Source organism: Lissotriton helveticus, chromosome 7 (assembly GCF_964261635.1).
Source record: "Lissotriton helveticus chromosome 7, aLisHel1.1, whole genome shotgun sequence".
In the NCBI taxonomy this organism is placed as follows: domain Eukaryota; kingdom Metazoa; phylum Chordata; class Amphibia; order Caudata; family Salamandridae; genus Lissotriton; species Lissotriton helveticus.
This window is the reverse complement of record NC_136068.1, coordinates 1,615,986,611-1,616,011,947: the sequence shown is the minus strand read 5'-3', so window position 1 is coordinate 1,616,011,947 and position 25,337 is coordinate 1,615,986,611. Positions and strand designations below refer to the sequence as shown.

Here is a 25,337-nt window from a genome sequence, read left to right as displayed (position 1 = left end):
CCCCGTGTGCGGCGGGCCCCACCGGAAAGCAAAAAGTTATGCAATTTGGGCCCCCGGGGCCCGCCGTGTGTGGCGGGCCCCACCGGAAAGCAAAACAAATGGACTTTGGGCCCCCGGGGCCCGCCGTGTGCCCCGTGTGCGGTGGGCCCCCACAGTAGCAGCAGGAAGGTACCTGTACCTGGCAGAGCGGGTCTCGTCGTCGTCCCGGTCGTCGCCTACGTCTCCGCTTGCTCCCTCCTGGCTCCTGCTTGCTCCCTCTGCCTGCCGGCTGCCGCTTCCACCTTCCACCTGTCCACCTGGTTGTTCCTTTCCTCTGGATGTCCGCCGCGAAATCCTGGATGGAATCGGGAGTGAGGAGGGCAATAAGAAGACCCTTTCTTGCTTTCTATTGGCTCTCCGTGTGTGCCCAATCAAAAACGGCGGATTTCGTGCCGGTTTGGCAAAAATCGCGGGATTTGCACAAAGCTGCAGATTTTGCGTTTTTTTTTTTTTTTCTTTAAATCGCGAAATCGCGATATCCTGGGGGGTCTGAACAAAGGATCTTACTGGCACCAGAGAGTGGTTTTACCTGTCTTAACGTATTTACTTTTATTTTTTTATTCTTCATATTTATGTTGTGTTGCCTGCATGTTATGCAAGGGTTCCAGTTTTTTCACATACGCAGGTACCTTGGATACATCCGATGAATCACTTGTTCACTGCGGGCAATGGCTCATTATGTACCTTGAAAATCCACTAAAATATGTTTAAAAAAAGAAAAATGGTGCAGATTGCACCGTGCTGTGTCCAATGATGTGCAAAACGAAACCGTGAAACATGTATACATCAGGGATGTCCTATATAATTCTCTCTGTACAGCATTAGTATGGTTGAGTTCATTACTTGCTATCTCCAATTTCTTTAGGATAACAGGCACTCCCTGTCAAAATTGTTTCAACCCTTTATGATCTTTATCGGGGTCTCTTCAGGACATTTGCTCATTACTTCTCTGTAATATGCATCCCACATAAGAAAGGGTGGAAATTGCTAGAAGATCTCAGTCTCCCCAGTTGGTCTACCAGAAATGCAATCAAATAAATTCTGTATGTCTCCTACTGCAGCATCATTGATTTGCGCATCTGCTGTGGTAAAATCTGGGAAGACTGATATCAAACCTCCATTATAAGGAAATTCCTTTTTAGGTTTTGCCTAGCCAATGCGTACGAAGTACGCATGCGCTAGCAAAATCTTATGTTTTCCTCTGTGGGGTCGGGTATCCGCCCCCTCCTCCCATTGGCTAGCTCCATAAATGGAGGCTAGCCATTGGGAGACGGCTCTGTCCGTCAATCCCGGACCAGATTCGGGGGCGTTCCCGAGATTTTTTCCATGGGCGTTCCCTCTCGCGTTCCCTCTGTGTAGTCATGCGGCGGTGGGCGGGGTTATTTTTTGCTTTCCTCAAGTCATGTTTTTGTCATTGCGCCGAAGATGGCGCCGGGGCCCGTCGACTTCTCGTTTCTCCAAGAAGTCCAGGTGAGTGCTCAGCATTTTGATTTGATATCCCGCCCCCCCCCGCTGTCCGTGTGTGCCCCGTTCCTGCCCCCCCCGCTGTCCGTGTGTGCCCCGTTCCCGCCCCCCCGCTGTCCGTGTGTGCCCCGTTCCCGCCCCCCCCGTGTTTCCGGCCCGTAAATGCTTCCGCTGCACCCCCGCCCGGACAGGGCAGGCCTGGAGAGCCACCGGCCCGACTGCAGGCAGCGCTGTGGCGAGCTGGAGCCACGCCGTCCCGGCCGCTTCTCCACAGCCCCGGGCGCTCGTCTGCAGGAGTGCGCTCGACAGAGAGGTCCGCTGCAAAACACGGAGGTGGCGGAGCGGGAAGGGCGGGCGGCAGGTGATGTAAGAGCTGCCACCCGACCCCTGTGCGCTCAGGCGGGCGGAGGAGCTCAGTCTCACCGCGGGGCTCCCCTGCCTGCTCCTAGCCGCGTCCCGTCCTCAAAGGTCTCCAGATTTACGTTCGCTTCACAATTTATAGTTGCAAAGTGACACACGCTGCTTGGTATCACCCTGTTACCCGACTCTCAATGTACTTTCTAGCGCCTGTCCGGTTTGATAACAGCAAATGGTTGCTACATGGTCTCCAGCCCTCTCAGGTGGCTCTCATTGACGTCACTTGTAGTTACGCTCAGTGGAGTAACGCATCCGTAGCGATGCAAACTGCAGGATAGAAGCTGCAATCCTGGCGGGTGCATTCAGCCATTCATACTCCTGAGGCTTATACAATCAACAGGGCTTTTAAGTGGGATGTAAAAACTGGGGGGTCTCTCAAACGGCCGTGGCCAATGTAAAGAAGGGCGTCTTAAAAATACTTAAGCTAATAATCTGTGTTTAGCCTAGTGTGCCACCCGACTTGTATTTTGCTGTTTCTGTCATTGCATTCAGATATATGATACAACAAGTAACATCATACCTTCAACGAGTCAGGGCTATTGGCTTTGCCAGTGGTTGTTAGTGGTGTTCTTGCATTCTGTGCCCCTGACGCGCAACGGTCTCTAGCTCACATGGCATTGCGTGTATCCCTTCTCTCTCTGCATCCCCGAGCCTCGATACCATGTGGGACGCTGGCTCTACCGACTGCACGCTTAATACTGATGCAAGGTCGCTGCCAGCTCTGCCTCTGAACCGCAGACTTACAATTACCACTGACAGAGTCAACATTACTGCTACAAGGTCTCCCGCATTTCCTTTCCTGTAAGCCGGACCTATGAAGCGTATTTAAAGGAAACACGAATAAGAAAAGGAACTTTTCTGATCTTCGTATTTTAAGGAGTATGGAGGGGGAGGTAGAGGTATCTTTGAAAGCAGCACTTTATATGAGCAGGTCCTGACGGCTCTCAGTGCGTGCACTTCTCAACAGCGTTCATTGACATTAATGAGCCAGTCCCGGCACTTCGGAACAGGGCCACTAAACCTAAAATGTAACAGCATTTAGTGGACATTGGTAGCACTTCTAAACAGAGCCACTTAGGAGCTTGGGAAGGTGTGTACTTCTCAACAGGGCCGCAGTGCATGAATAATGCAGACCGGCACTTCTTATTAGGCCTCAAATACGTGCACGGTAAAGTGCTCACAGTTTTAATCCATCCATACACCCATCCATCCATGCATGCACCCATCCATGCATGCACCCATCCATGCATCCACCAACTCATCCATTCAAGCATTACAACAAGAGCCCGCAGCTCTCCTTCGTCTCTCCTCACCCCCCCTTCCCTGAGTCCGCATGATCTCCTTCGTCTCTCCTCGCCCCCCCTTCGTCTCTCCACGCCCCCCCTTCCCTGAGCCCGCAGCTCTCCTTCGTCTCTCCTCGCCCCCCCTTCCCTGTGCCCTGCCCTGCTATTGTAAATGACAATACCATTTATTTATGTTAAAAAAAACATAAAGAAAAATAATGTCAAGAGCAATGCCAATAGCTCTAACTTTCACAAAGGCAAAACCATTGCATTGTAAATGCTTGTTTTACTCTTTTTGGAGGGGAAGTACCATGTCTCTGTCTCAAAAATTGAGCGAGTGTGCAATTATTGGACGTACTAGAACTCCTGCCAAAGCCTAGGTACAAGAGAGCGGTGTTCTCTCTCCACAACAAATTGTTGGAAAAATAGTCCACGCTGAAAAGTGAGGTCAGTAGTTGGTGGACTCTAGCACGCCAAGGATTTGGAGGTTTTACGCTTCAATCCATTTAAATAATGGATAGAGCTTTTTCCATATTTAAGAGATTTTCATTAATTTCATGTGCCCCATCTACGATATCAGAGATGCGCTGTTGTGCAGCATTCCAAGCGCACCTCCTGCTTGTCCATTTTAAAGTCCATTAGCTCCATTTGGTAGTATTTTGCTGTCTGTTAAAGAAGAGAGTGTGTTGTATTATTTTAATGAGTTTTCACGTTCTGGTTCTCCTCATCCTTTTCGGCTAATCGTGGGCCTCTGTTGCCCATTAGTGATGCCACTTTGCTTGGTTTTAAAAGTTAAGTTGAGTAGTTTGTTGGTGGCCTTGCTCATCTTTATAAGTTGATTGTCAAGTCCCTCGGCGGTGGCCACAGACTTGCTGTTGTGACGCTTGGGCAGATTATGTAAACTGCATGATCAGGTGCATCCCAGAAATCACCAATCCTTCCGGTCCAGGCATGTGGTATATCATCTCCAATACAGGAGGCAGGTCAACGGGCATGGAAGTCAGTATGTCCTTACCCTGGCTCCCAGCTCTCTATATTCACCAAGAGCCACCCCTATGGCAGGGGCAAGGAGATTCTTTGTGGACAGAACAAGATAGTCTGCTCCTGCTGCACCAGCCAAAATCAAGTGTTGGCCCTCAGCCCTGCATGTACCTTTTTTTTTTTTTTTTTAATAGGGTTTTATATAGTGCGACCGAGACCCGAGAAATTGAGTATCAGAGCGCTCTACATGAGCACAGTTTAATTACAGATGAACACATTCATTAGGTCTCGCCTACCCAGCGCGCATGCGTTGCATAGGAGGGGACCTCTTGGAATCAATCAGCTTTTTTTGGCCATAAACGTGCAAGCTTTGTATTGCTTTCTATTGCAACGCGTGCACGTTTGGCGTTTCCCTTGTGGGAGTGAGCTTTGACGACATCTGTTTGTAATTATGTTGCTAACAGGTGGTGCCCCTGCTCGATCCGCAAGGGAAACGCTGTGCGAGTATCGCTTGTTTAACTTTGAAACTGAACGCGGCGCTGCTTCACGGACACCACGCTCAGTTTATTTATATATTTCTTAACTTTTGCACTGAGTGCAGCGCCCACTTCAAGGGCACCACGCTCAGTGTTGAAGTTAAGAAATGTATAAAGAAACAGAGCGTGGATTCCGTGAAGCGGCGCCACGCTCAGTTTTATACATAAGCATTTGCAATGCAATCGGACCGATTTACATTACAAGTGCTATTTTTGTTTTACATCCAGCAAGTCTCTTCTACAGTAAAAGGCTACAAACGCGAGTTACTCTTTGCCATTTCTCTTGTTGAATACAATTTGGCAACCACATTAATGACTCGCAAATGGCTTTCAGTCATTGGCGCAACAAGGGTGCCATGGGCCAATCCTGCATCACGGAGCGGGTTAGGGTCATGACGTCTGTATCGAAGGGGACCTGGTCCGACATGGCTCCGGCTCGGTGGGGCTGTCAGAGAGAGTTGTGAGGTGACAAGTACTGCCGGAGCCCCACACGCCCGGTACCTCCTTTAAAAGCAGCTCCACATCCGTGCCGGGGAGGAGACCTGGGAGGGCGAGGGCTGCTGGCTGTGGGTGTGTGCAGGGGCAGTGGCACGGCACGAGAACGCAGCCAATCCCTTGAGGAGAAAAGAAACTCGGGCATTTGGCGGTGGTGTCCCTCCCACATGTCCTGTAGAGTGGAGCAAAGTTCACCGTCACCCAGCAGCTCCGGGCACAACAAACAGGGTGGAACTGTCAGAGTCCGCTGACACGTTAATACAATGCAGGTGTTTGCAAAAACCACAGTACACTTATGCTAAGCAAAAGCTAGTGCGCACAATTGTATTAAAAAAAAGCTGTTGAAATAAATCTCACCCGCACTCCAAAGTTCTGGATAGTGTGGCATTAACACGCTCTTTCCTTCTTTCATTTAGTTGCTTCCCAGTGAAATGGATCCAAAAAGAAGCCTGCGAGTGGTGTGCGCGGGTGTCACAGGGAGACCTGTGGTTTCAATTATCGTGCCCGTGTCTGGGCGCGATAATTGAAACCACATGCCAGCGGTGCGCGTAATAGACACCAATGGGCCGTGGGCGGAGCAATGTACCTGCCTTTGGCCAATTGCGTGCTGTCTTTCATAAAAAGACGCAGGCAAAGGCCAATAGCGTGCCCCAAAAGGAAAAGCACACGCAGGAGCGTGTGCGATTCGTAGGTCCATTTCCAAACCCCCTACAAAAAGTCTCTCGCTGCGCGGCAATGCTGCGCACTACACCGCTAGGGGCTAGACCTAAAAACGACAAGCTGTGTAGCTGCAGTAACTGTTGAATCTTTACACCTCTCTAGCGAAGACTAAAATGAAAGCAGACTCCGGCGTGGCCCTTCAGAGTTGTATTTCTCAATTCATATTGTATTTTATTTTTTTATTTTTGTTGTACAAGGCCCATCACACCCCACACAATTCTTTTCCTACCAGTTTAATTTTCCTTGCTTGAAACTCTACTGGCAAGGTACCATTTGAGCTTTCAGTTGCTGCTTGTATTTTGTGTTTGTTTTTCAATAGCACAGCAAGTGGCTTTGATTGTCCTTGAGAGGCAGGCAGGCTGCTCTTAGCGTTCTTTTTGAAAGAGAAGCATGGCCTGCAGTGTTTTGGAGAAGGTGGACCTTTGATTGGTGACCAGTGTCTGGTGTAACTGCCGATGATTGACTGTTTGGGCGTATTAGTGGTGCCTCTGTGTATTTACTTACTGCTTAGGAAGCCAAATGAACAGTATGCTGAAAGTGAAATGTCTGCTGGGATTTGACTTTCAAACGCGTTGTCTGGAAGGAAAACTAGCATTGGCCAATAGGTCTCGCATTTGGGACCTTATAAGTGTTTAACCATGTAACAGTTGATGTTGTTTCACCAAGGATATTGTGCTGCATAACTAAATACTTATAAGGTCCCAAAAGCAAGACCTATTGGCTATGCCAATGCTTATTTTTTGTTAGGCACAGGGAGATTAAGTCATTTGCCCAGAATCACAGGATGTTGGGCGTCGTGCCGAGACTTGCACCTGGTTTCCCAAGTTCCAAGTCGATCCTCTAGCCGTAAGGCTACATCCTCTCCCCTACCTTCACCCTAATGGCAGCATAGACCCTGTCTCCCCCTTTACTGTACCAGCTCATGGGGAGGAGGGGAAGGGGGCGGGTTTATTTCTGTTTAGTACCGTATTAGGGAGTCCTGTACAATCATTAGTGACTAAATCTAGTCCTGAAGAAATTCTTGCATATTTAATACAACAGGAGACCAAAACATCGAAGCATACATATTGTACACTGTGAGGACTCGTTGTATAGGAATGCTCCACGTTTTGAGAGTGGAGAAAACATATTTGTCTCCGTTTAATTCTACGTTAAATTGTGTGCAACTAACTTACGAAGTAGATTTGTTTTCTGCTCTTTTAAGAACCCCATGACACTTATTTGTGTATTGTGTATCTTGTTTTCAATACAGATAAGTTGTAATGTTTACATTTGGTACACTTGATCCTTACTTAATGTATTGTTTTCTCCTTCTTTGTATGTTTCTGTAAAGTTTATTTGTGATTCATTAATTCGCTTAAGTTTTGTTTAATGCGTCCAAATCCTTTAAATTGTAGAAATACTTACTAAATTAATGTAGTTTTCTTACAAATAATCCTCTTGCAGGCCACTAAACTAGTTTATACCGTTGCCCAAGCTCACAATTGGTTGTTGGTTTGCCTCCTTTCATTGTAGTACCCTTGATGAAGCATGCTGCTTAGGAACCCAAGGTTGTTGTCTAATCAAGTGGCGGTTGTTGGAATAGTGTGAGGTGTTCACGATTAAATCTTTCAGGTACCAGTCTATTGTGTTAAAGGAGCCTGATTCACTATGCTGTGCATTATTCCGCGGTCTAGTGGTTGGGTCCAGAATCGTAGTCTTTTCTTTCGTGTATTTTTTCCGGTTTTTTTTGTAGCTCAGGTGGGCGTCGATGTCCCACCTTTTGGTGTACTTCCTGTGACGTCGGCACGCTTCCTGCGGAAGCTCCCACCTTTGGGCACCATCTTCAGATTCTTTTTTCCGCTGTTGGGTCTGGATCGTCGCCGAGAGGCTCCAGAATTTTGGGAGGAAAAGAAGAGGAAAAGGCCAAGTTTTACACGGAAAGGATTAGAGAACACCCCGAGAAACAAGATCACTGTACCGGGACGATGAATAAGGAGGAGAACTTCGAGAACTTCAACGTTCAACGGAGAATGCGCACATAGGGGGCCCCTGAGCGTAGGAATGGACAAAACACCATTTTAATTCTGCCGTAACTGCCACCACAAGTACGCGCAGAAAGACCAGCACCCGGTTTGCAACCTCTGCCTACCGGTCGACCGCGAGAGCAAGCATTGCAACGCCTGCTCCGCCTTCACCCCGAAGACATCCAGGGTTAGAGAGAGACAGAGAAGAGCCAACTACAACATGCAAGGCAAAGGCCAACTTCCGTCGCTTCGGGACCTGGGCCTCTCCAGCGACGAAGAGGACAACATCGCTGAGGGACCAGATGACTAAACGGTCGTAGAGACCGATAAGAAAACATCTAAAGAGGTAGGAGAGACATCGACCCCTAAAACCCCGACTGTTTCTCGAAAACCTGAGTCAGACTCTCGAAAACAGAGTCAAAGTCCACGAAGGGAGCACTGGCGCTGAAAATCTTGACGGCCGCAGCTGCATCCAGGGGCAAACAGCCCTGCTGATCCTTCGAAAAGGACTTCCAGACGGCGAAAGCTGGCGAAAAGCCAAAGTCGTCAAAGCACGTCCCCGAAAAAGACCGCTCGACTTCGATGGAGAAGGACCCGAAGGCTGCTTAGACGTCGACAACTGCGTCGAAGAGGTCGGCGAAACACTCGATGCTGAACAGGCCACCGAAATGGAGATAAAAAAGAGAAGGTTCGAGGCTGAAATGGATAACATCCTGCAAAGGAAAAGAGAGTTCGACGAAAAAATGAAAAGGAACACGATTCCGTCGAAACCACCGACTACGATCGTCGAGATGGAAGAGGAGTTCAATGCCAAAGAACCGCCGAAAACTCCTGAGCCCCAGGAACACCTAGAGGAAGAGGGCCTATACTACGATGAGGAAGGCGACGATGACCAGCGGACAAGTTTCGGCTCGGGATCGTCGGTGGCACAGGACCTGGAGTGGCAGGACCTCGACGCCGAAAGCCCAGAAGAGGCCGTGCAGACGTACTCTTCGAGGCCTTCGCCAGCAGATGACATTGTGGTCTACAACATGGTCATCAGGAACGCGGCAACGGCTTATGGAGTCAAACTGGAGGAAGAAAAACCAAAGGCATGCTTCCTCTTAGAGACCCTGCTGCCCACTCAAACAAGAAGTCAATTCCTCCCCATGCTTCCAAGTGTCCTGGATCAAGGGAGGGAGACATTCAAGGACCCAGCGAACTGCAGGTCTGTCAGACCTAGGAGGGAGAAGAAATACAAGCACTCCTCTAAGGACCCCCCCCACATCTAAGGATCCGTCACGGCCGACTCCATTATTGCGGCAACAGCCAGGAAGAGGGCAATTCAGAGGAATGAGAAGGGGTACCCCGACACGGAGACCAAACGGAAGGGGAGGAAACCAGCCGGGAACGTCACACCAGACATTCCAGCAGGCCTACCAGGGCGACAACCAAGCGCAGCAGATCCAGCAAAAATAAACCTGGCAGTACCAGCCTCGGGCCAGTCCTTTCGCGGGAGGGCGAAAGGACGAGGGCAAGCAAGAAGAGGGGGCAGGCAACCCACCTCAAAGTGACTCCATCCCACCAAGCATGCCCACCCACACGATCCCTCTGAAGGTGAGGCACAACAAGGTCAACAAAAGAGGGTTACACGGACCAAGAATCAACGATCATGTAACACCAGTAGGAGGCAGGCTAAAACATTTCTTCCAGGAATGGAAGACGATAACTACAGACAAATGGATACTCAACATCGTACAGTATGAATACTGCATAGAACTGGAAAAGAAACCACCAAACAGAAAACCCAGAAGGAAGGTGCACTCAGCAAAGAACTAGCGTTACTCCTAGACGAAGCACAAGAACTCCTCCTCCAAAAGGAGGCCGTCAAACCAGTTCCATTCAGAGAAAGAAACAAGTGAGTGTACTCAAACTATTTCCTAGTACCAAAAGTGGACGAAACGCTGAGACCCATCCTGGATCTAAGGTTCCTAAACCGATACATAAAAACACAAAAATTCAAAATGACATCCCTACAAGAGGTCATTCCTCAGATAAGGGTCGGAGACTTCATGTCCACCATAGACCTTAAAGATGCCTACCTGCACATTCCCATGAACAGGCAGCACAAACATCTACTAAGATTTACCAGCAACAAAGAACTCTGCCAGTTCACAGCCCTAGCCTTCGGACTAAAATCCGCACCAAGGGTCTTCACCAAATGCCTCGCTGCCGTGCCAGCGCACCTACGGAGGGAAGGGATTCATGTATACCCTTACCTCGACGACTGGCTAATAAAAGCAAGTTCCCACAGGACATGCAAGGAACACGCACAGCGGGTCACAAACACTGACAGCCCTGGGATAATCCATACACTGGGGAAAATCCTCAACGGAACCAGAGCATGTGAAGATCTTCCTAGGAGCACAGATCAACACCATACAAAGCAAGGTGTTCCCCAGCAACAAGAGAACACTTGCCCTGCTGAAGGAGACACACCACTACCAGAAGGGACGAGCTCTGACAGTGAGGACAGCAAGCAAGATCATGGGGATGATGGCGTCCTGCATACACCTAGTCCCCAATATATGGCTCCACATTAGACCATTCCAGGAATGGCTGCCACAACAATGGTCACAAGCTACAGGAAGTTGGGAAGATCTAGTGGTTGTAACGCACGCAGTGCGGGAAGAGATTTTGTGGTGGAACAAGGAGAACATAACTAAAGGGAAGCCTTTAACACCACCAACCCCAACGGTGACCATCACCACAGACGCATCCCATATGGGATGGGGAGCACACATGAAGAAGCTCAAGGTGAGGGGTCTGTGGATCCCAGCAGATGCGATCAGACACATTGACTACCTGGAACTAAAGACAGTGCTCCTCGCCCTGAAGACCTTCCAGAAACAACTGTACAACCCGAGAGTGTTGATACAAATAGACAACACAACAATGATGTTCTACATCAACAAACAGGGAGGAACACAATCAGTGGCACTATCCAACCTAGCGCAGGAAATATGGAGATGGGCCATCCCACTCAAAATAGACCCACTGGCCATACACCTACCAGGGAAGGACAATGTGGAAGCAGACAGTTTCAGCAGACAGACATCAGCATCCCACGAGTGGGAGCTCAATGCACAGGAAACGCAAAGGCTATTCAGGAGGTGGGGAACACCAACAATAGACCTATTTGCAACACACCAGAATGTAAAAAGACGATACTTCGCATCGAGGCAACCAGAGGAACAATCCCAGGGGAATGCCCTATGGATAAGCTGGTCAAAAACATTTGCCTACACTTTTCCCCCGATACCACTGATACACAAGGTACTCAGCAAGTACAGAATCAGCAACATGACGCTGATCCTGGTGGCACCATAGTGGGCAAGGCAGACCTGGTACTCACAAATAATGGAAATGGCGCAGGGAACACCCCACAAGTTTGGGAAAAGAAAAGACTTACCCTCCATGCAAAACGGAGAAGTACTACATCCAGAGCCTGAGAGCCTCAGCCTAGCTGCATGGCTCCTGAAGACATATAATTCGCACACCTAAGGCTACCGGAGAGCACTCTGCGGGTGCTACGAGAGGCAAGGAGACCTACCACACGAAGGTGCTATGTGGCAAAATGGAAGAGGTTCACACAATGGTGCAGCAAGAAAAAGCTGGACAAGAAAATGACAAGGGAATCAAGGGTGCTAAAATATCTGACACACCTGCTGAAAGCAAAACTAAGTTCATCCTCGCTAAGAGTACACCTAGCAGCGATAGTAGCCTACACAAGAGGAGAGACAGGAAAGAGCTTCTTTACATCACAAGTAGTGAAAAGATTCCTGAAGGGGCTAAAAGGATAGCACCACCCAAAAGGATGCCACCACCGGCATGGAACCTTAATTTAGTCCTAACAGAGCTTATGAAGGCACCTTTCGAACCCATTCATAAGGCATCACTACAAATGCTCACAATGAAGAAAGGCTTTCTAGGGGCAATCACCTCGCTACGCAGGGTAAGCGAACTGCAAGCGCTGACACTGCAAGAACCCTACATTCAAATACACCATGATAGGGTGGTAATGAGAACTGACCCACACTTTATGCCAAAGGTGGTGTCTAAGTTTCACATGAACCAGACCATACAAATATCAAGCTTCTTTCAGAAACCATCCACAAGTGCAGAGAGGGCACTGCACACTATGGACGCTAGAAGAGCAGTAATGCATTACATGGAAAGAACTAAAGAGCACAGGAAAACAAAGCAGTTCTTAGTGCCCTTCGCAAGCAGTTTCCTGGGTAGACCAGTAACGAAGGGAACCATTGCCCGATGGATCGCACAAACGATACAATTCTGCCATAAACAGGCAGGCCAAGAACTAGCAGAGGGGGCACGAGCCCACTTTACCAGGAAGAAGGGAGCAACAATAGCCTTCCTGGCTAACACACCCATTCAAGACATATGCCTGGCAGCTACATGGGCTCCAGTGCGCACGTTCACTAAGCACTACTGTGTGGATATACAAATGAACAAGGAAGCACAATTAGGACAGAAGGTGCTTCAACATATATTCAACAACCAACGCTCATCTTCCACCCAGCCGCCACAAACATAACAAACTGCTACAAAGTCTATGCACAGCATAGTGAATCCAGAAAGATTCACGCTGCAAAACGAATAGTTTCTTACCTGTCGGTGTAGTTTTGCAGCTTGAAGATCTTTCTGGATTCACTAGCGAACCCACCCACCTCCGCCAGAAAGATGAGGCAGGAGAAGAAGGTGAAAATACAAGGACAATATACAAACAGACACCTTAAAAAAAAGACAAAGCGATAAAATCATTTACTTTGAGGAAGAACTAGAAAACATTTCCAAAGGATTCACAAACAGAACACAAAAACAAGAAAAAAGAATCCGAAGTGGGCGCCCAAAGGTGGGAGCTTCCGCAGGAAGCGTGCCAACGTCACAGGAAGTACACCAAAAGGTGGGACGTCGACGCCCACCTGGGCTACAAAAAAAAAGAAAGAGAAGACTACGATTCCGGACCCAACCACTAGACCACGGAATAATGCACAGCATAGTGAATCCAGAAAGATCTTCAAGCTGCAAAACTACACCGAAAGGTAAGAAACTATTCGATTTTAACTATTCCCCCATCTAAAAATGCCTCTTCAGCCATATGATAATCTGCCCCTATTGGTAAATGATTTCATCATGACTCACCGCTCACCCTAAATCAGTAGTACTAGTCCTTTCCATAGCAGTCACATTTTGAAATAGGGTAACAATAAGAGGATAACATGTTTGCTTATTTAGCCACTGTGATCCTCCCCAATGGTATGACCCTAAGTCTATAATTCTCAGGTAACAAGGGAGTAGGGAAGCATGTCCACATGTTTGCACATTCTTAACAGGTGTCCTGCTGTAAAAATACCTAAATGTCCATCTTCTGTATTTGTTGAGTCATTCAAAGAAAAAAGGAGCAGCAACAGTTGAAAGTTTTTAGTCCAGGCCAAACTTCTCATGCAGAGTTTTAGGAATGTAAGAGTAGACTTTGGAGCTTGCATGTACTACAAGGATGCAGGACTGTAGAAAATAATATATGTGTGAGATATTTCTACTTTAGATACTTTAAAAAAAAAAAAAATGTTTTTTTAGGAGTTTTATATACATAATACATAAATTTGTTATATGGGTTTACCGCCGTTGGCATAGACATAGTATAAAGTACATTTTGGGCGGGTCTCCTTTTGCTGGCTATATTTTTTGTAGAGAAGTAAGTCTAAGTTAGGAAAGTAGAGGAAAGATAGGCCTTAGAATCATTCGACCAGTCTCTCTGCGGCTCGGCGTCTGCTACACCAGATAGGTTGGCATTGTAAAATAATGGTTGAGGGCATAAATATGGAAATATTGAGATCCTTATGCTGCGGTTCACAGAAGCGGTAACCTCATGATTAGAGAACAATGTTACCCCAGTAAATAATGCCTCGAACACGGGATTCTGCAAATGCTGGAGGGGATGTTTTCTGACGGCTACCCTTAAAGTGGGGTCTTTGTATGCCCCTGGCTTAGCTTGGCACAGGATGGGGTGAAGACTGCTTACCAGACAGTGGAAGCATGTTGCTTGGAGGGAGGAGACTTCACTGAAGTGAGGAGGGAGATGGGGGCTGCCTTTTGAAATCCGAGGACTCCTGTTGTTCAACAACTTGATGCAGATCTGTCGTTCTAAAAATTCAGTTTTGTAATCGAGCCTCCTGTTTATTTGAAGGTGTGCACTGGAGATGGTCATAGCTGCAGTGTTAAATAAAATAACTACATTAAATAACTGCATGGGTGCAAAAGTGGTACAAAACCTAGACATTTGCTCATTCATGACATTTTGCCGGGTGCACTTAGTTTTGTATTACAGAAGGAGCGTGTAGCCCTGTTATACTAGTAACTGCGGTTACAGAGATCCTCTGCAGTGTGGTGGAGAAACAGCACTTTACTTGGAACAGGCCCCTTTACTCGAGGAGCACTGGGGAAAGAGCAACTTCCTGCTAGGAGTGGCGTTTCTGTGTGAAACTTTGAGGGTCCCAGTCATGAGTTACGCCCATCAGACAGTGGGCAGGCATCGCCTGAGCTGCGCCAGGAGTTACCGGGGCACTTGGTGGCTGTAGAGCTCCGGCTCACCTGCTCTTCCGGCTGGGACGAACATGACGTCCTGGGACCGCAGCCAGAATATTCCGCTAGGTGCTTTTGGCCTTCGAGAGGCGTATTTAATGTCATAGCGCCCATAAAAATGATTTGCTCTTAATTAAATTAGATGAATTGTTACTTGATTGAAATTAAAAAAACAATTTGTAAGCTTCTGTTACAATGGTAATGAGGAACATTTTTTCCGAGGTGTGCTCTTTTTGATGGCTGTGATAATAAAAGCTATCGCTGCAACGTAACTGAATACATTTGGGAGGGAGGGGTGGGGGGGGAAGAAGACCACCGACGACTTCTAGGTGTGAAAAAGGCCGCTTTATTTGGAACAGGTGCACATTACAATAAATAGACCTCGGCAATGCCTTACAAAACTAAGCCTCACTAACTTTAACTTACTAACCCCGCCCCCCCTCCCCCGCCCCTAACTGGTCTTTTGAGCCCCGCCCCGGCATTACAACATTAATAACATACAATATCATCTTCAACACAATACATATGCTTATAAAACCAACATCTTTATTAACGCAAACACCCCTGCCTGCCTTTTCATCATTTACTAACCCCCAAACACTGTAAATGCCCCAACCATAAAACCGCTCAACAATCCCTGTCAAAGACCCCCTGACAACCATCCCATCAACAAACTCTGCCAACCCTTGCCAAACTTCCACCAAACTCCGCCACCCAGAAAGACGGGGGGGGAGGTAACTAACCCCCTCTTTCTGCCCCCCAACCGGCAACAACCTTAGCTTCTTAAAAGAGGGAAACCAGGAACCGTCCCACCTCAGGACACCCTGTGGTGATCCCACACCACCAAGCACCGTGACGGCACCTCTCACAACTCGAGCAAGTAAAGCTCCATCCCCAACCGTGACAGATAAACCCCATCGCCCCTGAAGAATTCCACCGCTTCAAATTTGATGTCTCAGTGACAAACCCTACGAAAACCCAGCTCCCTGCAACAGCGAGAAACCTCCAAGTTGACCTTCCTGCGCGCCCGATCAATCACTCTAGGATTGCGCGCCCCCCCTCCAAACCCTCCGGGGGACCAACTCCGTCCACAAGACATGGCAACCCGCCCACTGCTCCTTCAACATAGCCAGGTCCCTCTTAATAGCTCTCAGCAACACCACCCCCTTTACCCCACACAGGTAATTCTCGCCTAGGTGTAATAGCAAGACATCCGAACATTGCTCCCCAACCAACCAGGAATTCAAGGACTGCACCAAGTCCCTCCACAACATGCCCCCCTTTCCTCTCCACACAACGTTAAAAAACCGAGCATTAAAACCCAGCATCTGTCCTAAATAGCACTCCCAAGCCTGCACCTGAGCCCACTTCACAAAGGAATGCCCAACGATCCATATGTTCAAAGCCGGGGAAAGGGGGCCCGCAACCGAACCTGAAACAAGAAAAACAATATGAACATCATGGAGGGGAGGAAGTCGCAAGCACGTCATCTGCATTGCTCCGAACGTAGCGCTGGAAACATTTAGAAGACCATCGCCCCAGCCGCATAATCTCACCCCTGGACCACCCTCTATTACAGGCTTCCATCGCCGCCCCAATCCTGAAAGAATGAGTCCCAAACTGACCCCCATCCAAACCCAACTCCCTTAATGCCTTTCGCAACACCATCCGAAGCTGGTAATCGGTCACCCCGCTCCCATCCGCGTGCAAAAACACCCGTGCGCTCGACATACCACCAGACACTCTTCCAGCGCCTCGCCCACCATAAAGGGCACGTGCATCCCGCAGACACTGCCTCCAACCAAATCCCTTTGCCCCGACCCCTCTGATCGGTTTTTGCACCTGTCAGCCAAATGTGCACCCCCTGCTCCACTAAGAAAACATCCCGCCACAGCTAACCCTCCTTTGCTCTGGAACCCAACATTTCCGACACCCGGAACGCCCCAAAAAACATCCAAACCATAAGTGTTGAAAACAGGCAAACTTCGAAACCGTCCCTGCCCACCGCCGGAAGAACCGCGAGGAAACACGCCAACAACTGCCACGACACTGGCCTGCGCACCCGCGCCGACCTGCTCCGTTCCCTGTCCCAACCTTCCAACATCCTTCTTCCCAGTTCGCCCGCCGATGGGGCATAGCCCCACAACAACTTACCCATGAAAGCAATACCCGCCAACTTTCCCGCAATCGTCACCTTCGAAAGGCCCTTGTCTATCAATGCCAGCAAAAACTGCACCACATCCTCCCGAGCGTCTCCACTCCTCCACCCTCCTACACGCGCCTGACGCCAAAAAGTCCTCCCAAGCCAAAGCATACGCCTCGCGAGTAGAAACAGACAACGAACCTACCACCAGTTGTACAACCCTATGTTGCCTACATACCACAGATGTTCCGGCATTGGGGTTGGTGCCTTGTCCGCCTCCTTGGCCAGCCCACGGAATCTCTCCCACTGTGAACGAGACCAAGCATCCGCAATGTCATTGTCCACACCAGGAATATGCAGGGCCTTAAAAGCCACGTCATGCCTCAAACAACCAAGCACAAACACCTGCAGCAGCTTCATTACCTGTTCGTCCCTGGCCGACTGCCTGTTGATGATCTGCACCACCGCCATGTTATCAATCCGAAACAACACTCTCTTGTGTGCCAGCTCCCTGCCCCACAAAGTCAAAGCCACCAAAACTGGAAACAACTCCAAAAACGCGATGCTCCGGCCACCATTCTTCCACTGCTCCGGCCAGCTCTGCGCACACCACTTCCCCTGCCAATAGACTCCAAAACCATCGCTCCCTGCCGCATCTGAGAAAATCTGAACCTCCCATGGCAACTCCTCCTCCCTGACCAGTGGAATACCATTGAACGAGCGCAAAAATGTGCTCCACATTCTCATGTCCTCCTTCACACCCACCGACAAACGCACATGGTGGTGAGGCAACTGGTGACCTGACAGCGCCCTCCCCAGACGTCTGCAGAAAGTCCTCCCTGCTCTAACCACCCGGCAAGCAAAATTGAGATTTCCTAGCAAGACCTGGATGTCCCTCACCATCACCTTGTCCTTAGACAGCATGACCCCCAGCAACAGCAGCATGGCCTCTTTCTTTTCTGGCGGCAAGCGCGCCTGCATCCTGACAGAATCAAGCTCAATGCCCAGGAATGACATTGTAGTACAAGGCCCCATCGTCTTCTCCGGAGCTAAAGGCACCCCCAATTCCTTCATCAATGCCTGAAACCTGTCCAAGGCCCACTGACATTCCACAGTGCCCGGTGAACCCACAAAAAAGAAGTCGTCCAAGTAGTGGAGTAGTGTGGCTCACTGGTTAGAGGCGGCAGGCCTGAGAGCAGAAGTCAGCCTGGGACCAGGGTTCAATTCCCGACGCGGCAGGGTCGTGGACCTTGGTCAGCGGACTCGATAATTCTCGCTTCGGTGCTTACTCTAATCAGGGGTTCCACTCGGCAACTCTGGGCATTAGCTTGCCTAATCTCCACAACGGCCCCACCAATTCCGGGGATGCTTGGCTCCACCTTGGGGACTCCCAGCAAGGGACCATCCCACAGGGAAAGCCAGGACGGGTTCCCCAGAGTTATACAGCGCCGGGACGCCCTGTTGCTGGGGCAGCTGTGCGCTTTACAAGTATACTACATTTAGTGTGTAATCAGCCCCAAACCAGTCTGATGTGTAAAATGCCACTGTAAAAAGGTACTGAAACACTCAAACAACGCACAAGACATTGAACAGCCCATCGGCAAAGCCTTATCCACGTACCATTGACCTTCAAACTGTATGCCCAACAGACTCCAGTCGTCCGGATGTACGGGAAGCAAGCGAAATGCGGATTTTATGTCGCATTTTGCCATCTCCGCAGTTGCGCCCGCAGTCACCACTAGCGACATTGCAATGTCAACTGAGGAATACGACACTGAGGCTGCTTCCCCATCAGTAAAATCATTGACAGAAAACGCCTCAGGCCACGATAGATGCTGAATGAGCCTGTACTGCCCGACCTCCTTCTTGGGCACCACCCCAATTGGCGAGATAATCAAGTCCTGCAACAGCCAATCCTGGAATGGGCCCGCCATCCTGCCTTCATAAACTTCCTTATCCAACTTGTCCTGTACCACTGTCTTGTGTTCAAATGCTGACTTCAAATGTTTGGCCCATCTCCTCTCCCTAGGCCCCTCATACCCCAAATGGAAACCTTCTGCAAACCCCTCCAACAATACCTGCTTCGCTTCCAGATCGTCATAGTCCCGCAAAGCAGCCCTCAAGGATGCCAGATTAACCGGCATAGGAGCCCTTTGGCCCAGGCCCTTGAGGTCCCTTACCCCCTCTATTCCCCTGTGTATGCTGAGGGGGTCCTGCTGCATTACCACCTGCCTGGTGCCACTGCTGGCCTCCCTGCGGCCTGAGTCCCCAACATCTGACCAGAGGGTGTTTCCTCCCGCACTGCGAGCATTCGTGCCTGAATCTACAATACTCTCACGTGCACACTCCCTTATTGAACTCCCAGCAAGGACCTGATCCCCCCGGCGTGGCAGCTGCAGACCCCACCCCTCCCCGGTTGGGCTTCCCTGGAAAGGGCCGATGGACTAAGGGCAAGCCACTGGCTGTAAATAATGTCTTACCCCCAGCAGACGCCCCCATGGTATGCTGCCACAAATCTGCATCCAGCTCACCCCACTTTGCTTCCTCGTCCCAAGCCATCCTGGCTCTAAACTCCTCGTCATACTGGGCCCAGGCATACCCCCCCCCCCTGTGATCTGCGCTTTCCTGATTACGTCCATATATTTAAATATGGACACACTACGCTCGGGAAACTTCTCGCAATAGACACTAGCATATATTAAAAATGCCGCCGTCCAGTTCTCAATAGTAAGCGGCACTTTCGGTCTTTTTGCCAGTTCATATTCCTCCTCCTTTGACCCCTCCTTGGACCTTACCTCCCTGTGCAACAACTTTAAGATCTCCACTTACTCCCCCTTCCAAATCCTCTCCTTCGTGCCCTGCATCAGGTGATCCCCCAGCGGCTTGGTCACCCCCATATACGGAAGCCTTTTAAACTTCAGCTCCTTACTCGGCACCGGCTCTTTACCTGCTACCTCCGGCTCCGTATTCACCCCCGTTTCCACCTTCGATCCCGGCAATGTCTGACCCCCGTCCCCACTGCCTGATCCTTGACATACTTCCCCTTGTGGAGCTTACCACCCAGCTCATCCCCAACAGCACAATCACTTCCAATTCCCACTGACACCATCATTGGTCTGGCCCGTGGGATCGTCTGCTCACCTGCCTCGCGCACCCCTTGTCCCCAGTGGAGCCTACCACCCAGCTCCTCCCCGGCACCATCCCCTCCCGACCCCGTTGACACCATCTGTGGCCTGGCCTTTGTAACAGCACGTTCACCTGGCTCAAGTACAGGCGCTCGCCCTGGCGCCACTCTCCAAGCCGACCGTCCGGGCGGGTCCTCCGTCCGAGGAGCCCCTGCTGCAGGGCCGTATTCTCTCCTGGAGCCCATCACCGCCGCAGGCCGACCAACCTGCGTGGCCTGTAACACGTTAGCAGACAGATGAGAAGACACCCCCCCCCTCCCTCCATTCCCCTTCCTCGGGGCTGTCCTTGTCGTAATCCAACACCACCACTTCCTCCAACTCCAGAGGCTCCTGCACGTAATTCACATTCCGGGCCTTACTCAACCCCCCATTGCTACAACCAGCAGCAAACACTGCCACTGGGGGAGCCAGCTGTGCCCGCTGATACTCCCCCTCGCGCTGCCTGAAGGGAAGAGAAACATCCACGGTACCGGCCGCCCGTCGGGCCGTGCCGGTTGTTGGGGCCAGTGAAGTCGCGCCGGACTTTCGTGCACTGGCCGTGTCGGGATCCCCCGCCGGTACGGGTCGTGCCGTGCAAGGCTCCGCCCTCCCTTCTCCTCGGCGCTGTTGGGCCGTACACCGCCCTACCGAGTCTGCCAATGCGCCACGTAACCTATCCTGAAATGAAAAACATTGGACTGGAGTGCTGGGAGTACGACCACCGCTAGCTGACCTGCTGCCCCTAACACCACGCACCCCACCCCATCCCTGCCCCCCCAGGCCCTCCTCTGCCCCCCCAATACGCACCACACGCCCCTGCGCTGGCAATGGAGGGAGGGGGGCCCCTCCCTGCCCATCCTCGTCGCCCCCCTGCCCAACCTGCCCTAACAGGACCGCCAACCGCCCCCCTCCAACCTCCCCCCGCCTCCCCCGCACCCCACCCTTCTCCAGGCCCCCCCTCCCGCGACCATGCCCACCCCCATCCCTCCAGTTCGGGGCCGGGCCCCACGCACCCCATGTCTGCCCTCCCTGCGCCCGCACCCCCTCGGCCCACGCTGGGAACACATCCAAACCCTCCCAGGCCTGCCCACCCACCGCCGGATCCAGCTCCCCCTCAGGCAAAACGCACACACCCTGCCCCTGAACCCTAACTGGGAACTGAAACCCACCCCACCCCTCCATCTGTGCCCACTCCCCTTCCCCCAGGGAACTGCCCCCCAAGGACCCCCACTGCTGCCTATGTGGGGATGGCGAAGAAAACAATAGGGGGCTGACCGAACCCCCTCCCCTCCAAGGCCTCCCCAACCAGCCTGTCCCCTCTTGCCTCCTCCTCCTGGACCAGCGACCTCCCCTCCCCCCCCTCCCGGAACGCACCGCCATCCCCCGCCCACTCTCCCGCGCCCCCCCTACCAATTCCACCTCTTGTATATCCAGGGGCCCACTCCCCCGCCTGCCCACTCGCCGTATCGCCTCCATTTCTTCCTCCGTAAGCACGGCACCCGGCCCCTCCCCCACCCCCCCTGCCATCCCACACCCTCCAAGGCTGGGGCCTCTGCCACCAAAACGGGCCCCCCCCTGCGCCTCGCTCGGAAACATAGCAGCCGCTGCACAAAGCCTCTCCTCCCCCTGCCGCTCCTGCCAGCCCACCGCTTCACCTTCACCCAAGACTTTTCCAACTACCGTCCCATTTCCCTGCTCCCTGGCATTAGTAAACTTGCCGAGAAATGGGTAAATAAACAACTAGCATCCTTTCTGGAGACCCACAATTTGCTTCATCCAACCCAAACCGGGTTCCGGAGAGGACAGGGAACGGAGACGGCATTGTTGAGGGTGGTAGAGGATTCCAGGAGGATTCTGGACGCAGGTGGCAGCGCGGCCATTATCCTCCTGGACCTCAGCGCCGCCTTCGACACGGTGAATCACCGTGTCCTCCTCTCTCGTCTTAGGGGGATCGGTGTTAAAGGCAGGGCACTTATGTGGCTGGAGTCCTTTCTTGGCGACAGATTTTTCAAGGTCTTTTCAGGAGACAGCTGCTCTCCACCAATACCATTACAGTGTGGGGTGCCACAGGGCTCCTACCTTAGCCCCACACTGTTTAATGTGTATATGGCGCCCCTGGCAGAAGTAGTAGCTCCCTTTGGAATCCAACTAGTAAGCTACGCTGACGACACCCAGCTAGTTGTTTCTCTTAATCAGGTGGAGTCCCCCCCCTCCAATCTTTGTTGTTGCCTAGAGGCGGTAGCAAAATGGATGGACCTGTCCCACCTTAAATTGAATGGAGGAAAAACGGAGCTGATGCTTCTAGGGAAAAAGGCCATATTTAACAACTCGATACACTGGCCCTCCTGTATGGGTCCCGGACCCACCCCAAACCCGAGATAAAGAGCCTCGGGTTTTGGTTGGACGCAGAGCTGTCATTTAAGATCCAAGCAAGGAAGACAGTAGCCACTTGCTTCGGATTGCTGAAAACAATTCGAAAAATCCTTCCTCAGCTACCCGAAACAGCTAAGAAAACCATAGTCCAATCCCTTGTTTTATCTAGGCTGGACTATGGAAACGCGCTCTATCTTGGAGCCCCTGTTTCGGTTATTCGGCAACTTCAGGTTGCCCAGAATTCCGCAGCACGACTACTCACGGGCACTAGCCATCGTACATCAGCCAGACCCGCGCTCTGCACCTTGCACTGGCTCCCCATAAAGGAGCGAATCCATTTCAAGACACTCTGCACGGTTCATAAAACACTCTACGGAAGAGGCCCTCCTATCCTAGATGACATGATCAGGCCATACAAACCCACTAGGAACCTTCGTTCAAACCAACAAAACCTTCTGATAACTCCCAGGATTAGCAGGGCTCGTACAGGGGGTCGTCTGTTCTCGCATAACGCGGCGGGGTTGTGGAATGCTCTTCCTCCACCTCTTCGTCAAGAGCCTAACCTACTCGCCTTTCGGAAAAAGTTAAAAACCTTCCTGTTCCCAAAAGCTAGATAATACAGACCTGCATCTTTTAATCTATCTCCTTCTGGTTAGTCTTAAGCGCTGGGATGCTCCCGAGTGGCCATGCGCTATAGAAGAGCCTTTTAATAATAATAATAATAACCCTCCGGGGCCCCTGACAGCAGCCCAGGCCCTCCCCCCCCCCCTTCCCCGCCCCGAACACTTGAAGCCGATGCCTGCGCCGCCGGGGCCGAGCTCTTCCCTCCCCGGGCCCCGCCCGCCTTCCCCACCTCCCCTGGCGCTGACACGGCCCGCCGCTCATCGGGCCCGGAGTCCGCCAGGCGCGGAGAGTCCGCCGCCTCGACCCACCACCCGCCCCCCCACTTCCAGCGCCCCCCCCAACCCTTCCCCTCCCCCCCGACTCACCTCGACAAACGAAAGCGGTGGGAACGCCGCACCACGACTCGCCAAACCACGCCGCAGGGTGGCCGTCTTTCGCCCACGCGGGCGGCCCCGCTCCACAGCTGCCACCAGCTTCGGTTGCTTCGGCGACAGGCAAGCCGCCACTGCCGCGGCTACTCCGGCCGACGCTTGCCGAACCGGGCGCGATGGCCCGGGCAAGTCCCCCAGCACCAGGTCAAGCCTGCCCGCCTCGCTGAGCAGGCGAATCGCCTCCAGGACCCTCACGTCGTCCTCCGACATCGTCGCACCACACACGCCGCCGACACAAAGAAACCTGCACAAACCTCTCTGTGTACCGCAAAACACCGATCCTAACCCTACACAAGCGCTGCCTAACCGACCAACGGCCCAAACTAATTGACAAAAACTACCTTGCTACACTCCCAGCCACCAGGTCACCAACGACAAAATGGTTGCTGGGAGTGGGCGCCCAGCGCATTTAAGCGCTGGGCTGCCTTTGGGCTACTTTTGGGCTATACCAAAAAAACGCCCAAATCACAAAATGGCCGTCGGGGTCCCTGTTCTCCAAGCCCCTCCCCCCCCCACCCGCCCCTCCCAAACAGCCTGGGGGGGGAGCCTCCCGGGTGTCGGCCCCCCCCCCCCCTTCATAAAATCATACTGGTGAAGGGCTCACTGGCTGCCTACCTGGTCTTTGTAGCGTTTGCATTGAGCTGGAATGCATAGCCGGGAAGAAATTGTAAGAATAATAGATAAAAAAGTAGGTATTTTCCTCACACTTTTCTGTGTAATTAAAACCCACTGCAATGTGTTTCTTAACCTTTGTAAACAAGTTGTGGTATTCCTGCACATGCGAATTGCGCAGTCACGTTAAATTATTTCTCGTTTATCTGTTCTCTCATTGATGTTTGGCGCTCAGGTGTTGAACTCTGTTTCAAAATGATAGTCACCAAAACTAAACGGCGTTACTTTTAACACCATTGCACCCTGACCTATTTAGTTTAACAGATGAGCTGTTTTTGTCCAGGAACGACGTAAGACAATTCGTATACAGTTTTATAATTACATTTTGTGCCTCGGTTACGGCGAATGCAGTTACCTCAGTACAGTGCATCCAACAACAACGTATTTGACGTTCGTAATGTCATTCTCACTTGTGTCTCACCAACTCGTCGCCGTTGAGGTGGTTGTTGGGCCTTTTCAGGCAATTTCGAAGTGGTGTCCTAGACCAGCCTGTGCAACAACACAAATGAGTTATAACTAATTTTTACCTGCTCACTCCTACAGACCCGAGCCCTCCCATTGTCCCCTCAAGTCTAAATCTGAAGATATCTACATATGCATGGTTGATCAGCTTGCCTCTTTTTTGTCCAGCATTTTTGTCTGTTATTCAACGTCTACCATTCTTTAACATACAAAATCTATATGTTCTCACATAAACCATATATAATCCCTCTGCACCATGCTTCTCTTGCTATGTGCAGCTCATCACCCTTACAGGAATGGTTGCTTGCATTGCAACCCAAGGCACCAAACTGCATTAGCACTATAGGATCTAACAAAATACTTTGCCGACCAGCCCTAGGAATCAATGTGGTAGTAACACAAAGCAGTATAACGGATCTACTATAAGTTTATTTTCACATTGCACAATACGGAACTTTGCCATGATAGTAGAATAATGAAGAGTTCTAACTATTTTAAGCTGATTGGCGGCTGTAAATAAGCACCAGTGTTAAATCACAGTTGGCATTGATTTTGCATCTTTGCACACTTTTGTTGTTTGTCTGGGGTTTTAAAGTCTACTAAAATCCTTGACTGTGTAGATGGTTAGTTTATAGCTTGTTGATGTATTGGTCTGAGCCTTTATGTCCAGAAGAGTTAAATGTGGCACTCTTTAAATAAGAAGTGATTTCAGAAAATAATTCCCAAGAGAACCTTCTCCCCAGTGTAGTTACAGGCAATTTCTGTCGGTTCTTCAGCAAAGGTTGCTGCCAACTCCGTTAAAAACCAGACAATCAGTACAGTTGGCACAGGGAAGGGGCAGAAAGCAGGAGGCAGTTCACAGAGTAATTCAGGGATTCCAAGCGA

At 50.8% G+C, this 25,337-nt stretch overlaps 1 protein-coding gene across 2 annotated transcripts in view; it reads left to right on the top strand.

Moving 5' to 3' along the window:
• The window catches only part of PRRG2 (proline rich and Gla domain 2), a 346,092-nt gene that overhangs the window by 139,959 nt on the left and 180,796 nt on the right, over positions 1-25,337 (top strand). The gene's annotated exons all lie outside the window — the stretch shown is intronic.